Source organism: Phaenicophaeus curvirostris, chromosome 3 (genome assembly GCF_032191515.1).
Source record: "Phaenicophaeus curvirostris isolate KB17595 chromosome 3, BPBGC_Pcur_1.0, whole genome shotgun sequence".
Taxonomy (NCBI): Eukaryota; Metazoa; Chordata; class Aves; order Cuculiformes; family Cuculidae; genus Phaenicophaeus; species Phaenicophaeus curvirostris.
Genome location: NC_091394.1, coordinates 34,728,551 through 34,742,477, shown reverse-complemented (window position 1 = coordinate 34,742,477; position 13,927 = coordinate 34,728,551).

Here is a 13,927-nt window from a genome sequence, read left to right as displayed (position 1 = left end):
GCTAATTAAGTCCAGGATGGTAAAGATCAAAGCTATGCCTTTTTTCTTTTTTTTTTTTTCCTCCCACACCACAAGGCTGTTTCTTTTTTTTGAAGCTTCATTGTTCTCTGCTACAATGCTCACTGGAAACCTCACCTGTTTACTTGGTGGAGTTTTGGCCGGTACTGGATTGCCATTTTAACTTGGCAACTTCAGAGTCTTGTTTCCCAGTGGCCTGCCAGCTAAATTGGTGTGTTACAGATGAATGCACAGCTCACAGATGGTGTTTGAGTGTTTAGTGGCTCTCAAAAGTAGATATGTATGGGGTCAGGAAGAAGATTACGTTTTTCCTCCAGACAGAGCAAATGTCCTTGGGGATGTTTGCTGTGTCAAGGTAGAAACTGTTCTACACATCATGTACAGGGAGGTCCTTGAGCTTAAGCAGGAGTACTACCTATATATATCTATATATTTATATATCTATGTATTTCTTTTTCTCCTGGGTAGGGTATGCTGCCACTATTAACATAAATAAAACATTTCTTACCTTAACTGTCCTGAACTTCTCTACATGTTATAGGCCTAGTATCTTTCCTCCTTTAGTTTTTATTTTGTTTTTAATTAAGATGATCTTGTAGGTATATGTGTTACTCTGGTTAACCTGTGAAGTTCTTCTCTAGGTCCTAAAATCTTTGTTTTATTGCTCATGCACAAGGTTGATAATTAGTTATTACTTACTGGTAGAACAATCTTACAGACAGTGCTGAGTTTGCAAGATCTATACCTCCACTGACATCTCGCATCCTCTTGTATATGAGTTGTGCCCTTTACTTATTCATTCAATGCCATCATATTTACTTAAAGCAGTCAGAGGGTAAGAAGTTACGTGTTTTCTTTTGGTGCTTGATTGGCTTAGTCATGTTGTGAGAATGAATAACTGCAGTTTGTTACTTTGTAAAATGAAATATAAACCACAGCATCTTAAAAGTTCTGAAAGCTGCATTGGAGTTTCCTCATTTCATGTTTGTTCCCATCCAGAGCTGGAATCAGGCAGGCTGGAATCAGGCAGGCTGGAATATTTCAACAAAGTCTGTTCTTGTAAGGTTTCCAGACCATTCTGGCAAGCCCATGGACTTATGAAAATGCAGTTAAGCATGAAATAAGCAAATTTTTAGTTGTCTACCTAAACTGCAGTGTGATGACAATGATTTGTTTTTTGTCATTTTTGCTTTGTCATTGTCAGATGCTGCTCAAAGCTGAAATGTGCAAAGCTCTGCCAGCTCTCTACAAGGAACCACACTGTCCTCCAGCACTATTTCCACTCTGTTTATGTCTTGCAATTCTTCCTTCCTCTTATGCTTCCTTCCCCAGCTTGGTAAAAAAATCTCTTCTTGTGAATGTCTCAGCTAATTCCCTCAGGAAATTCTTATTTAGCAAAAGGCAAGAGATAGGCTCCTCTGCCAGTCTTAAACATGGGTAAAGGGACTGCTGAGGACAGGAATCTGCTGTTGTTTGCCAGTTTTCTGTCGTCATAAACTCTTTTATAGTGAAAGCTGTGTCCACCATTTTGAAGCTTGCACAGATGTATCTAGAGGAATATGAAGCTGTCAACACTTCCTACCCTTCCTTTTAAATGGACACATCTCGGCCCACTGACCCACAGTGTCCGTTCCCCAGTATGGGAGAACAGTATGGAAGTGGTCCCTCCAAGGCAACAGCTGTCCCAGCATATCTCCTCATGAGCTTCTTGGCATAAGTGGATTTTGAGCAGAATTCACCAGATGCGCTTGTTCTGGCTCCTGGCTATGCATGTGATGCAAATGCACCTGGCTGTTGCTGATCCAGAACTTGCTGCCTGCTGGCCACCCCTTTGTGAGCTGGCACAGCCTCGACCCTGGGAGGAATTCAGCCACCATCACCCTGCTCCTCCTCTAGGTATGCGTTTACATACCTGTGTCATGTTCTTTGCAGCAAGCCCTAAAAAGTTATTGCAGTTATTGACTGACTATTTTTCCTGCTTTGCAAGAATGTTTAATTCCTAAAGTCTTCCTTCGGTGTTTTTGGATTTTGCATGCTTCTGGCAGTTTGTTTTTTTCCACAGCAGGTGCACTTGAAAAATATACCAGCATTTCTTCTGTAGCATGATTTCAGATTTTTCAGCAAGCTGTAGCACAAATTCTCCTGTCAGCATTTGTATGTTAAGGAATTGCTTAATGCCCCCTCAGGTCTTTTGCTGTGTCTCTTACAGTAGATAGCCCCTGTAACTATTTGTGGTATCCCCTTTCTTGGTGCTTTCAAACTGCCATGGTTTAACCCCAGCTGGCGACTAAGCACCATACAGCTGCTTGCTCACTCCCCCCATGGTGGGATGAGGGAGAGAATCAGAAGAGTAGAAGTGAGAAAAGGGGTTGAGGACAGTTTAATAGGTAAAGCAAAAGCTTTGTGCATGCAAGCAAGGCAAAACAAGGAATTCCTTCACTACTTCCCATTGACAGGTAGGTGGAAAGTAGGGGAAAGTAGGGCTCTATTGCATATGATGGTTAATTATGAAGACAAATGCCATCACACTGAAGTTCCCCTATCTTCTTCCACAAGCTTTATATGCTGAGCATGACGTCATATGATATGGAATATCCCTTTGGTCAGTTGGGGTCAGCTGTCCCAGCTGTGTTCCCTCCCGACTCCTTGTGCCCCCCCAGCCTCCTCAGTGGTGGCGTGGTGTAAGAAGAGAAGGCCTTGCTGCTGTGTAGCACTGCTCAGCAGTACCTAAACCACCCCTGAATTATCAACACTGTGTTCAGCACAAGTCCAAAACACAGCCCTATACTATCTACTATGAAAAAAATTAACTCTATCCCAGCCAAAGCCAGCAAACAAACTGAAGAATATGAAGCATAGGAGTGTCCTGAAAAGAGATGAGAAAAAACAATGTCTTGGCAAACGTTCTCCCTGGCTATATTCACTTTGCATACAAGTAAACAAAAAAAAGTAATATTTTATTAGGAATCCAGTGGATAGAATAATGGACTGTAAATCAACAGAGATCAGTTCACTGCTTTGCTGTTGGCTTATTGGGCAAAGTAATTTGTATTATCACCATAGATTCTGGGATTAAGAAAATCTCTCAGCTGTTCCTCATAAGACCTGTTCTCCAGCCCCTTCACCAGCTTTGTTGCTCTTGTCTGGACTCGCTCCAGAGCCTCAATATCCTTCTTGTGGTGAGGGGCCCAGAACTGAACACAGTATTCGAGGAGCGGTCTCATCAGTGCCAAGTACAGAGGGAAAATAACCTCCTTGGGCCTGCTGGCCACGCCGTTTCTGGTACAAGCCAAGATGCCATTGGCCTTCTTGGCCACCTGGGCACACTGCTGGCTCATATTCAGTCGCTGTCAACCAACACCCCCAGGTCCCTCTCCTCCAGGCAGCTTTCTAGACAGACTTCTCCTAGTCTGTAGCACTGCATAGGGTTGTTGTGGCCCAAGTGCAGGACCCGGCATTTGGCCTTGTTAAACCTCATGCCATTGGACTCAGCCCAGCGGTCCAGGCTGTTCAGATCCCTTTGCAGAGCCTCCCTACCCTCCAGCAGATCCACACTTCCACCCAGCTTTGTGTCGTCTGCAAACTTGCTGAGGGTGCACTCAATGCCTTCATCCAGGTCATTGATAAAGACATTGAACAGGGCTGGACCCAGCACTGAGCCCTGGGGAACCGCACTTGTAACTGGCCTCCAGCTGGATTTCACACCATTTCCCACCACTCTCTGGGCCCGGCCATCCAACCAGTTTTCCACCCAGGAGAGTGTGCGCCTGTTCGGGCCAGAGACTGACAGTTTCTCAAGCAGAATGCTGTGAGAAACTGTGTCAAAGGCTTTACTGAAGTCCAGGAAGACCACATCCACAGCCTTTCCCTCATCCAGCAGCTGAGTCACTTTGTCATCACTTTGTTTGACTGGGCCTGATCACCTGGTTCTCTTGCATGTGCTTCATGATAGCACTCAAGATCACCTGCTCCATGACTTTCCCTGACACTGAGGTCAGACTGACAGGTCTGTAGTTTCCTGGGTCCTCCCTGCGACCCTTCTTGTAGATGGGCACATCAGCCAGCCTCCAGTCCAGTGGGACTTCCCCAGTCTTCCAGGACTGCTGGAAGATGATGGAAAGGGGTTTGGCCAGCACATCCGCCAGCTCCTTCAATACTCTTGGGTGAATCCCATCTGGCCCCATAGACTTGTGGGTGTCTAGTACTTTCAGATTCCCTGAAAGTAGTTTGCATAAAGTCATTTGTGTCTGCATTTGCTCTTTTAAACCTTCTCAGGCTGTGTGGGTAACATAAAGCATTTATTTTGCCTTATTTTATGCAATATAAATTGTAGATACATTCAGGACTAGATAATGAATACCCCAGCCTGGTATACACCAGTGTAGGTCTGGAACAAGCAGGGGTGCATTGACAGAGAATCTACCTCTACCATTAGTTGTAAGTACCAGTCCTGCAGTGTATTATACAAATGTTCTCTGCAGTTCTTCAGCAGCAAAGCTGTGACCCAACAGTACACATTACCTCCTATCAGACATTACTTTTCTGTCATCATCATGAAATGTAGCTTAAGAGAATCTGTGCATCGTTTCTTTCCTTCTGAACAATTTCCATTGAAATAATTGACCTGGTTTTATGGTAATTCAGTCTCTGCTATTTGTTACTGCAGCATTTTGTAAAGAAAAATGCAAAACTAATGCCCTAGAACAGAAACATTCAGCCAAATTACTTAACAGTAATCCAAGGAATCATGGATAAATCCATTGCTCAAGTGGCTGCTCATCTGAAGCTTTATACATTTTTCACCCAAGGGTTGAGATTTGGTTTTTTTTTGTGGGTGGAGAAGTTGTTTTGTTTTTGAAAGGTAATACTTATGCTCTCTGCCCTAGAGCAACTCTATATAAATCTCTTCTGAAAACTGTACTGGCCAGGACTGTCACTCCACCCACAAGCTTTCCCTAGTAGCACCAGCTAAAAATCTTTAAAGGGGCTGTTTCCACTTGTTTGGCACATTTCATTTCATATTTCTGCCTCTTCCTTTCTTCATTCTTCAAAAAAGTCAATGAAATGTTATTTAAGACCAGTCTTTTGAAGTGACAACCAGTAAACAGCCTTATAGTATGATTAATTCATACTTGGGAATAGTTTGTTGTAACTTACAAGCAAGTTGGGGCCCACTGAATTTGGTTTTAAGTAAATGAAAAGATTCCAGGTTAAGACCTTCACTGGGTCACTAGATATGCTGTATTTTCCACCAATTTCTACGACTGGCTGATGATGTTCATGTCAAGATGTTAAACAGTCATGGGTAAGTGCAAGCTAGAACAGCAGCGACACACCGAATCTGTACACCTGACAAATTAAACAATAAAGAGAACTTTAATTTCCATTTTAAAACTGGAAATGATGGTGAAAGTGTGTGATGAAAATCATAAAGTCCTTAAAAAATTTGCTGTTCCAAATGACAAAATTAATGTCGTTTGGTCGTGTCTAATATATATATATTCTTCTTGATTTCTCTGACTTTCAGCAAGCTCGGCTTTCTAAGGAGTTTCTGGGCTGCTATTGTTTTTTCAGAGTAAAGATACACCAAAAAGTCATCATAGATATTGCCATAGTGATTTAAGCAGGGCCATCACTGGTGGAAGGCTTCTAGGGTTTGATAAAACGAACGTGCTCTGACTTTTTCTTCTTTCCTCTGTAAGTTTGTTGAGTAGGTGGATTCCCATGTCGGGGAAAGCCAACATCTCAGCAAGGATAACACAACTTGCAAGTGGAGACATTAGCTCTCTTTTGACCTCTTGGAAGTGGAAGCAGGTTGGGAAGCAACAGAGTGAGGAAGGCACAGGTTGAATATTTTCATTGCTGCATAGGTCTTAGGGAAATTCAATAGCTACACCTTGTGTGGTGTGCTCATGGTGCTTATGCAAGCACCTTCCACACAGTGAGTTACAGAGCTGGAGTGAGTGCATTCATGAAACTCCTGTGGAAGTACTGATTGCATTGCCAGATCCTGCCTGTGTAAGGGAGACACTACCTCATCTTCCCAAACCAGTATTTTGGTCACTAATGTTTCTCAGCATTTCTACTGCTCCAGGACTCCTGCAGTTGAAAGAGGACTAGGTATTTTCAGCACATTGAGCTGTGTGCCCTCCTTCTCAATCTGTGTGTTGGGTTGGAGGAAGGATTTATGTCTTGAAACATTTTACAGATTTTATGTTGAACAATTCACTCTAGCGTTACTTGTTTGGGGTGCGTCATTTAGTAAACCGAGGCCAAATAATCTAGAAGAAAATGACTCTTATATGAAATGAGATGGTGATCTCAGTCTAGACTTTTGTGGAAAATACATGGTTACTGAAGGTCTCTGCACAGAGGTGGAAGCTGGCAGAGATCCCTATAGGATGTGAATTTCTGACATGGGTGAGCTGAGTGCAACATCTATGCAATTCTGCTTGTTTGATGAAGGTTGAGAAGAGTATTGCGAGTTAATATGAACTAAGATAGTATTATTTTTTCTTCTTTTTTTTTCTTTATTTTTTTCCCCCACAAACAACGAACTACTTGTTCTAACTAAAATAACTATGTGGGTAATCTTACCCTATTACCTTTCCTCAAGGGGTGAATGCCTTGATGGAAAGATGACAAAAACTTCTATATAAAAGGAAGTATATTCCTATCTAGCTTCAGAGTTCAGAACGTCCAGAATGCCCTTGTTAATGTAGTATAATACCCAGTCAATTATACTTCTTATTTTACATTTTTCTTTGTCTCTTTCTCTCATAAGCATAGACCATGATTTTGTAGTGTTAATGAAATGTATTGTGATGTTTCTGTAGGCTTCTGCGGGTAAATAATTACAATATGAGGAAGGTGATTCATGATGTGGTGATGTCTGTAAAGTAGGACTTTGTGACTGATTGTGTTATAAGCCAAGAGGACTACAGTGTCTCAAAAAGCCTTTCAGAACCCTTAACAGGTGAACCTGTAGTCACTGCAAGGATGACCTGTCTCAGTCAAACAGAGGCTTCTGTGAAAAGTTTTGGCGATTTGTACTTGAGGCTGTCTTAGTGACCCCAAACCTGTTTTTTTTGTGATATGTCCTCAACAACATCTCCCGTTCTTCAGCCAACCAGGCAATTAAAGCTTGAACCTTCTCACGAGAAGACGGGCTTGCTGACAGCATGACTCCTCCTACAGAAACATCCTGCTCAACACTGAGGGTCAGGAGCAAAGTTATGCCAAGTCTGGTCCCAAAATCCAGACATATGGCTGTCAAGCTTGGGTCTTTTTTTTGATTCTGTTGATTCTGCTTATTCAAATCTAGACAAAATATAGTATGCTTTTATGTTTTTCCATTGTTACTTGCACTTCTCTTTGTGACTTCTGAAGAAAGGAATGTCCACAGTTATTTCAGAAGTTCATGTGTGTAGGCAGGAAAATACTTCAAAAGGGTTTAAAATACAGGGCAAGTATTGCTGTTTCTTCTTCTCCAGTCATATGCTACACTTTAAAAAGCCAGCATGTTTTCTTCCACAAAAAGATCTTTGTATTTCTGAATGGTCAGAAGTCTTAATTGATATAATTAACAATTTGAACATGATGACATCATATTTAGTCCTAGAATTGCGCATCTCAGCTGCTTAGTCATTTAAATCAGTGGAAATAAGCATACCAGTTAGATGTTTCAAAAGGTCAAAGAAGCTACTGTCTTTTTAGTTTTGAATCAGCTGAGAGACTCCAGTTTCTTAGAAACATAATGCCAAGGCTACATCTCTGTATCTCATTCCTTTCCCCCCCCACCCCGTTTCCCCTTTGATGCAGTAAAATAATTAGCTGGAAGGGCAAATAACATCACAGTCAGTAGCAGATTACTATACTGCACAAGTCCCTTTCTATTTTCTCTTCCACTTGAATTTTGTTTGGGGTTTTAGCTCACATTATGTAATGAAATATGAATGAAGTTCTCTTACCCAAACAGAACAGCCAAAAAACTGTTCACATTTTTCAGTAAAATGAATACTTTTTTTCAGCACAAATATGAAGACTTCTTTTGCCATTTTCTCAGGCTGAAACAAAGTGATAAAGTGGTCTTCAGGGAAAAATTTATGAGAAAATTAAAATAAAAATGACAGCAAAATAGTTTCTAAAATTTGGTTTTAGATGTTATTTGTTGTTTTCAGTATGAATATGGTATAACTGTCATCTAGACTGCAGTGGAAAAAACCTGTCCTTTTTTCCTGCCAGAGGCATTAGTCAATCAAAAGTTACAATCAGAATCTGTGCCACATTTATCTGCATAACAGGACTCTACAGTGGTTTAGGGATTGCTATTTCTTGTATGTTTTTCTGCATGACACTTTATTTTATTTCCATATATTTCCAGCTGTCATCCTGTTGCTGAAGTGAAATTGTCCAGGCGGGTTGTCGAGCATTTCCATTTTGTGATATACACAGCCTTCTCAGAGCTGGGACCTGCACACTGGTGCTCTGGGGACTTCTGGCTGCTTGCCCTGCTAGTAGTTTTGCTTTGGTTCGTGAGACTTTACCTACATTATCTGAGCCAATGGTTCTTTCTTCAGACCATCTCGGTTCCTGTTATAAAGTAAGTCCTGTTGCCTTCTTTCCCTGTTGGAATATTTCTACAAATAGCTTGATTCAAAGTGGTTCCTTTGCACTATGAAGAGAACTGATGATTAAGACTCGTGCGAAGGGCGCTGCCTGCAAGTCCTGATGGGAGCCTCTGCAGAGACTAGGAGAATAAGGACCATGTCCAGACTTCAGATGATCTAATATGTAAATATGACCCTAAAAGGTGAATGGGTCAATAATGTAAATTTTCAGGCAAGAAGAGGATGTGTGATGTGTCCATTTGTGCATCTTGTGTCATGCTTACCTTTCTTCCCTCTGAGATATTCAGCAGGTTATGTTTTTCTGCAAGAATTGTTTATCATTTTGGATCAAGTATTTAAAAATTCTTAAGAAGTACACAAAACTGAAGAAGCATTTAAATCATATTTGATGCTACCAAAATAATCCATGAGTAAAATGTTTGAAGAATTTAACTTGCATATATCAATTTTACTACGAGGTGTAGAATGGGTTGATGAATTTTAATTCTTTGATACATTGTCTTTAGTTCAGGAACCAGAGGTCTCTACAGAATTCCAGAAAGATTATTACTTGTCATTACTTGACATTAAAAAATAAAAGATGGAGAAAAGTGCACAAGGTGATAGATACCTAGTTCCCCTTATGTTATTGTGGGGGTAGAGAATGGGTTTACAGAGCAAAACAGATCAGTGGTGCTTAGGGAAAGGAAGATTTCTCCAACAGGAATTTTTTGTTTCTTTTCTTCACTTTAGAGTGTCATGCTCAACAGAATAAATCAGTAGGAGACAGCAGCATGCAACTCTGTGACCCGTGTCTGCTGTGATACTGGGATTATTGGTGAAAATTTGAACAGAGTGCCTGTGCAGCACTGGGTATTGTTCATGTTGTCTTCTAGATCTTAATGCAAAGCCATTCATCTCTCATTTCTGGCCTTGTGCAGACCAGGTGGGTTCAGCCAGCTGGCATTAAAACTTCTGGGAGGCTAAGCATCAAGAGTCTGTGAAAGCAAAGGAAACACAACAGAAGGAAGCAACGTGTGAGACAGAGGTGTTCGTGTTCAAAGCCACTAATTACAGATGTCCCAGGCAGCCAGCTAGATAAAGGATAATGTTTTCAAGCCAAGAATCAGCCCTGAATCAGCATCCCAATCTGTAGCTGTGTGCATGCAGAACAAGAGGCCGAGCTGAGTGCTCTCTAGTCCCAATACATACAGTGCTAGCACTCACAAATTGGAACCAAAGGGAAAATCAAACCACTTCACCTTTACTTAGGAGCAAAATTTGCTTGAATTTTTTGCCTTAAATGTCAATATCTGTATGTAACTCACAATACTATGAATTTCCTGTCTCTTACATTGCCAGCAAATTTGCTCATTATATGAGCTTTTCAAATCCCACCATTCCACAATGGCAAGAGGGACATTTTCTGTCACTCTTCCATAGCTCATTTTCCATTTTGTGCAGCGTCCAGAGGGGCTGCAGTATGCAGAGAGGGGTGAGAAATCAGGGCCTACGCTCACATCGGTGTTGCTGGAAGCTAATGTCTTCCTGCAGCTCTGCCATCACAGTCCTGAGAGCCAGGATGTGCAACCACCGAACTGAGAGTCAGAGGAGATCAAAAGATGTGAAAACAGGAGGAGGAGGAAAAAACTCAGTAACTTCACACAGGCTTTTTGGTAGGAGAATTGGAACCAAGACAGGGATGCAACTTTGCAATATAATGTGCTGTATGCATTATTCTATGAATTTTTGATAGTTTGCCCAGGAGCACAGACAAAATCTCTCCTTTTGCTTATTTACAGATTCCAGCTTTTCCCACACACTGTTGAGCTTTGCTATCAGAACTCCTTGCTGCACACCACTGAAGAGTTGGTCATGGTTGTGGTGGGACCCCTAACCTTGAACGCAGTGCTTCTTCAAATGGTCCTGATCAGATGGGGCTGTCAGCATGTGTTTGACTCATTCCCTTCCTTCTTGTCAAAGTTTATCATAGCTCTGGGACTCTGGACAGTGCTAGACCCCTTGGCAGTGTTCGTAGTGGATTCAATCCTGGGGGTAAGTCACTTAAAATAACTTGGAACGAGACCCTGACGCAGAAGTTTGTTTTATTCAATGAATCACTGAGAGATATGAAATTCCACCCTTGGCAATGGAACATGTAAGTTAAAAAGAAATTAAATAATAATGTTATACATTACCTTTTTATTAACAAATTCCCATCTAATGAAGTCAGTGTGTTTCTGCACAAAATTAAGAGCACTGTACAAGCCATATATGGAGATAAGAAAGTAAATCCACCACTGGAATGACTGCATCTGCTTTGAAAAGGATTACTACAGTTTTGGATGTTAATGGGGATGGGTTAATGAGCAGTTCTGATTATTAGCACTTCAAGATTTTTCTAAAGAGCCGAAACAGACAAACTGAGAAAACTGCAGAATCAAAAGGAGAGGTTATTGTGTACTTCTCTCACATGCAACATAGTTAATTTAACTTGCTGGCACACCTAAAAAGCCTTGTAAGAGTGAAAGACAGACATCTTCAAGGAAGGAACTTCATCACACATGAAATCATGAGAGTAGATCTCCCAGCTGCATCTAGGCCTATATATACACTGCATAGCCTTTCTGTACTTCGATGATCTGAGGCTTTTATCGCATATGAGGTGATGCCCGGTCTCCCAGAACATGACTTTCAGATTTGCATCTCACTGCATGGGTGACATGGGGTCCTTTCAATGGGTGCAAAGCACTTCAAGCTTTTCTAGGCGCATGATATTGCTGTTCTTCTGCCCTTGTCTGCCTTTCAAAGGCATCTTTGTTTCTATTGCCTGCTTCAGATCAAGCAGTAATCCACAGTCCTTGTTGTGGATCAGGTTTTCTGAGGTCTCTTAGTTCCTCATCTGCTAACCTGTGCTCCTGTTAAAATATGATTTTCCATTGTTTACATGCTTGTTCCCATTCTGGTAGTTTTTGAAAATTAAAATTTAGCTCTTCAAGATATTTAATTTGAGCTCACTTGGGAGGTAATTGTGATATTTTAAGCACGTTAAAAACACAACATAGTTTTCACTTGGACAGTCTGCTTTTATTTGGTTTCATTTGTGTTTTTTTTTTTAAAAATTAATTTGTGGTGTAAAACATGTACAGAATTGAATTTTAATTTTAATTATTCTGACAGAGATTTTCTTTCCTAGGAGAAAAAAGATTATTTCCACAATGTTCAGGCTAGAGATATATAAATATTTAAAATACTTTTTTCTCCCCCATAATACTGTTTTAATCATAAAAACTAGAGGAAAGGCTGAGGTCTGCCCATACTTATATTGAGAAAATTGTTGCTACTGACTTCACTGGAATTGTGTTCAGTTCTAGTCAGACTGGATTTGTTATCAATTTCAAATAGGGCTTCTTTGCTTGATCAGAGCGAAAAGTGAGATATGAACAAAGTAGCCAAGGTTTTTCATTGCAGTGTAAAAAAAAGCACAACTCTCTACTTCATATTGAAAATTTGACAGTTTTACCCACCAAGATCATCTTTGGTAGAAACTCATTTGTTCAAATATTACACAATATACTGTGTGTATCCTTTCCAAAATGAAACTAGATCTCTTATATGTTTTTTCATTACTGCATTTGTAACTTTTTTTTCTACTGCCTTTCTTTCAGAAACTATTTCACATTTATTTGCCAATCTATTTTAGACCAAGTATTTTTAAAATGTTGTTTGTTGTGGTAATAAGAGTTTTTAGCGTTAGAATATATTTTAGTATCCTAAATGGCCTTAAGACTTATGAAAGATGACAGATAGGCCTGGAGACAAAGTTTTCTTTGCTCACGAACTAATTAATTTTATTGTTAAGGGGAGATTAGAAAGCCAGTAGGATGTTTAGGGCATTTCAAATCATAGTTCAAAGTGCTGTGTCAAATGTGTGATTCCAGGATTGGTTTACTATCAGCTTGTAGAACGAAGTTCCAGGGGTAAGAAACTTTCCCATGACTTTGGAGAATGCAGGTCTAGTTCCAGTTCTACCTGAGCTTTCTCAGGACCAGTCACTTTGTCTCTCTGTATCTTGTAAAATGCAGAAAGTAACAGCTCCTTAGCCACATGGATACATGTCACCAGGAAAAACATTAGACTGCAAAATGCTTACATGACCATCACTCTGTGGTGTGATAAGTAACAAAGACAGCTGTTAACAAATGTTATCTAAGCAATTTATAATTAAAACAATTTTCTTGGATCCTGTCTTTGAGAGCCATAGAACAATGTGCACAATCTCTTTGACAGAAAGATGCATTTTCTCCATGCCATTTTTGCTTTGCCAGAAAGAGCTGCTTCGATAAAAGAAAAATTTATTCTTATTTCCCATTCAGACTTTTGCCTTTCTGGAGGGATGTCAGGATGCAGCTGCTCTGCAGAGGGTTTTTCTTGGCAGACAGTCTCTTTGGTGAGAAGGCAGTGGAGGCAGACAGCTTTTTCTTTCAAGAAGAGAGTAGAGTGGAAGATAGAACAGAACCAGAGCATACCGTTGTGGTTTTTTTTTTTGTTTGGTTGGTTTCTTTTGTAGAGAATATGAAAAGATCTGAACTAGTGACTAGTCTTTATATGCCATTACCAGTTTCCTGGGACCTGTAATTCATATTACAGAAACCTGGCAGTGTTGCAAAGGGTGGAGAGAGAATAGAAATATATTCAAGAATCCCAGTCCTTGTGCAGCTCATCATCAGACTTGTAATTGTCTTTCCTTTATTATGCACGTCACCACAAAGGTAGCCAAAGAGGGGGAGAAAATTTTGACTGTTCCTAAGGATTAGTCCAAGCAAGTTAATGCAGAAAGTGTGGGTTTCTTGAAGCCCAAAGGTCACAGACCTGGTAAATACTGGATTTTTTGGTGGTGTAGTTTCACATCATTGCAAAATGTGCTAAGATGGTTTAATATGAATATGGTGGTTACTGTGTCACTTTAAAAAGAAAAATAGTGATATCAGGAATTTTTTTTGGCTCTGAGAACACCCATGATATGTACCTGAATCCTTCTAAATCGATCCAGCAGAGGGCAATAATGTGTCAATACAGTAGCCAGATATGGAGAAAAAAAAAAAAAAAGGAAAATAATAGATTTTTGAATTATTTTTCCATAGTGCTATGAAACCCTTGGGATTCTTTGTGAATCTTTAAAAAAATACATAAGCCACCTTATCCCCAGTTAAATTACAATTTTTATTCTATGCATGTTAATTCCTTATGATATTTAGTATGCTAAAGATTTGTTTCATCTTCATTAGAATGAAAATAGT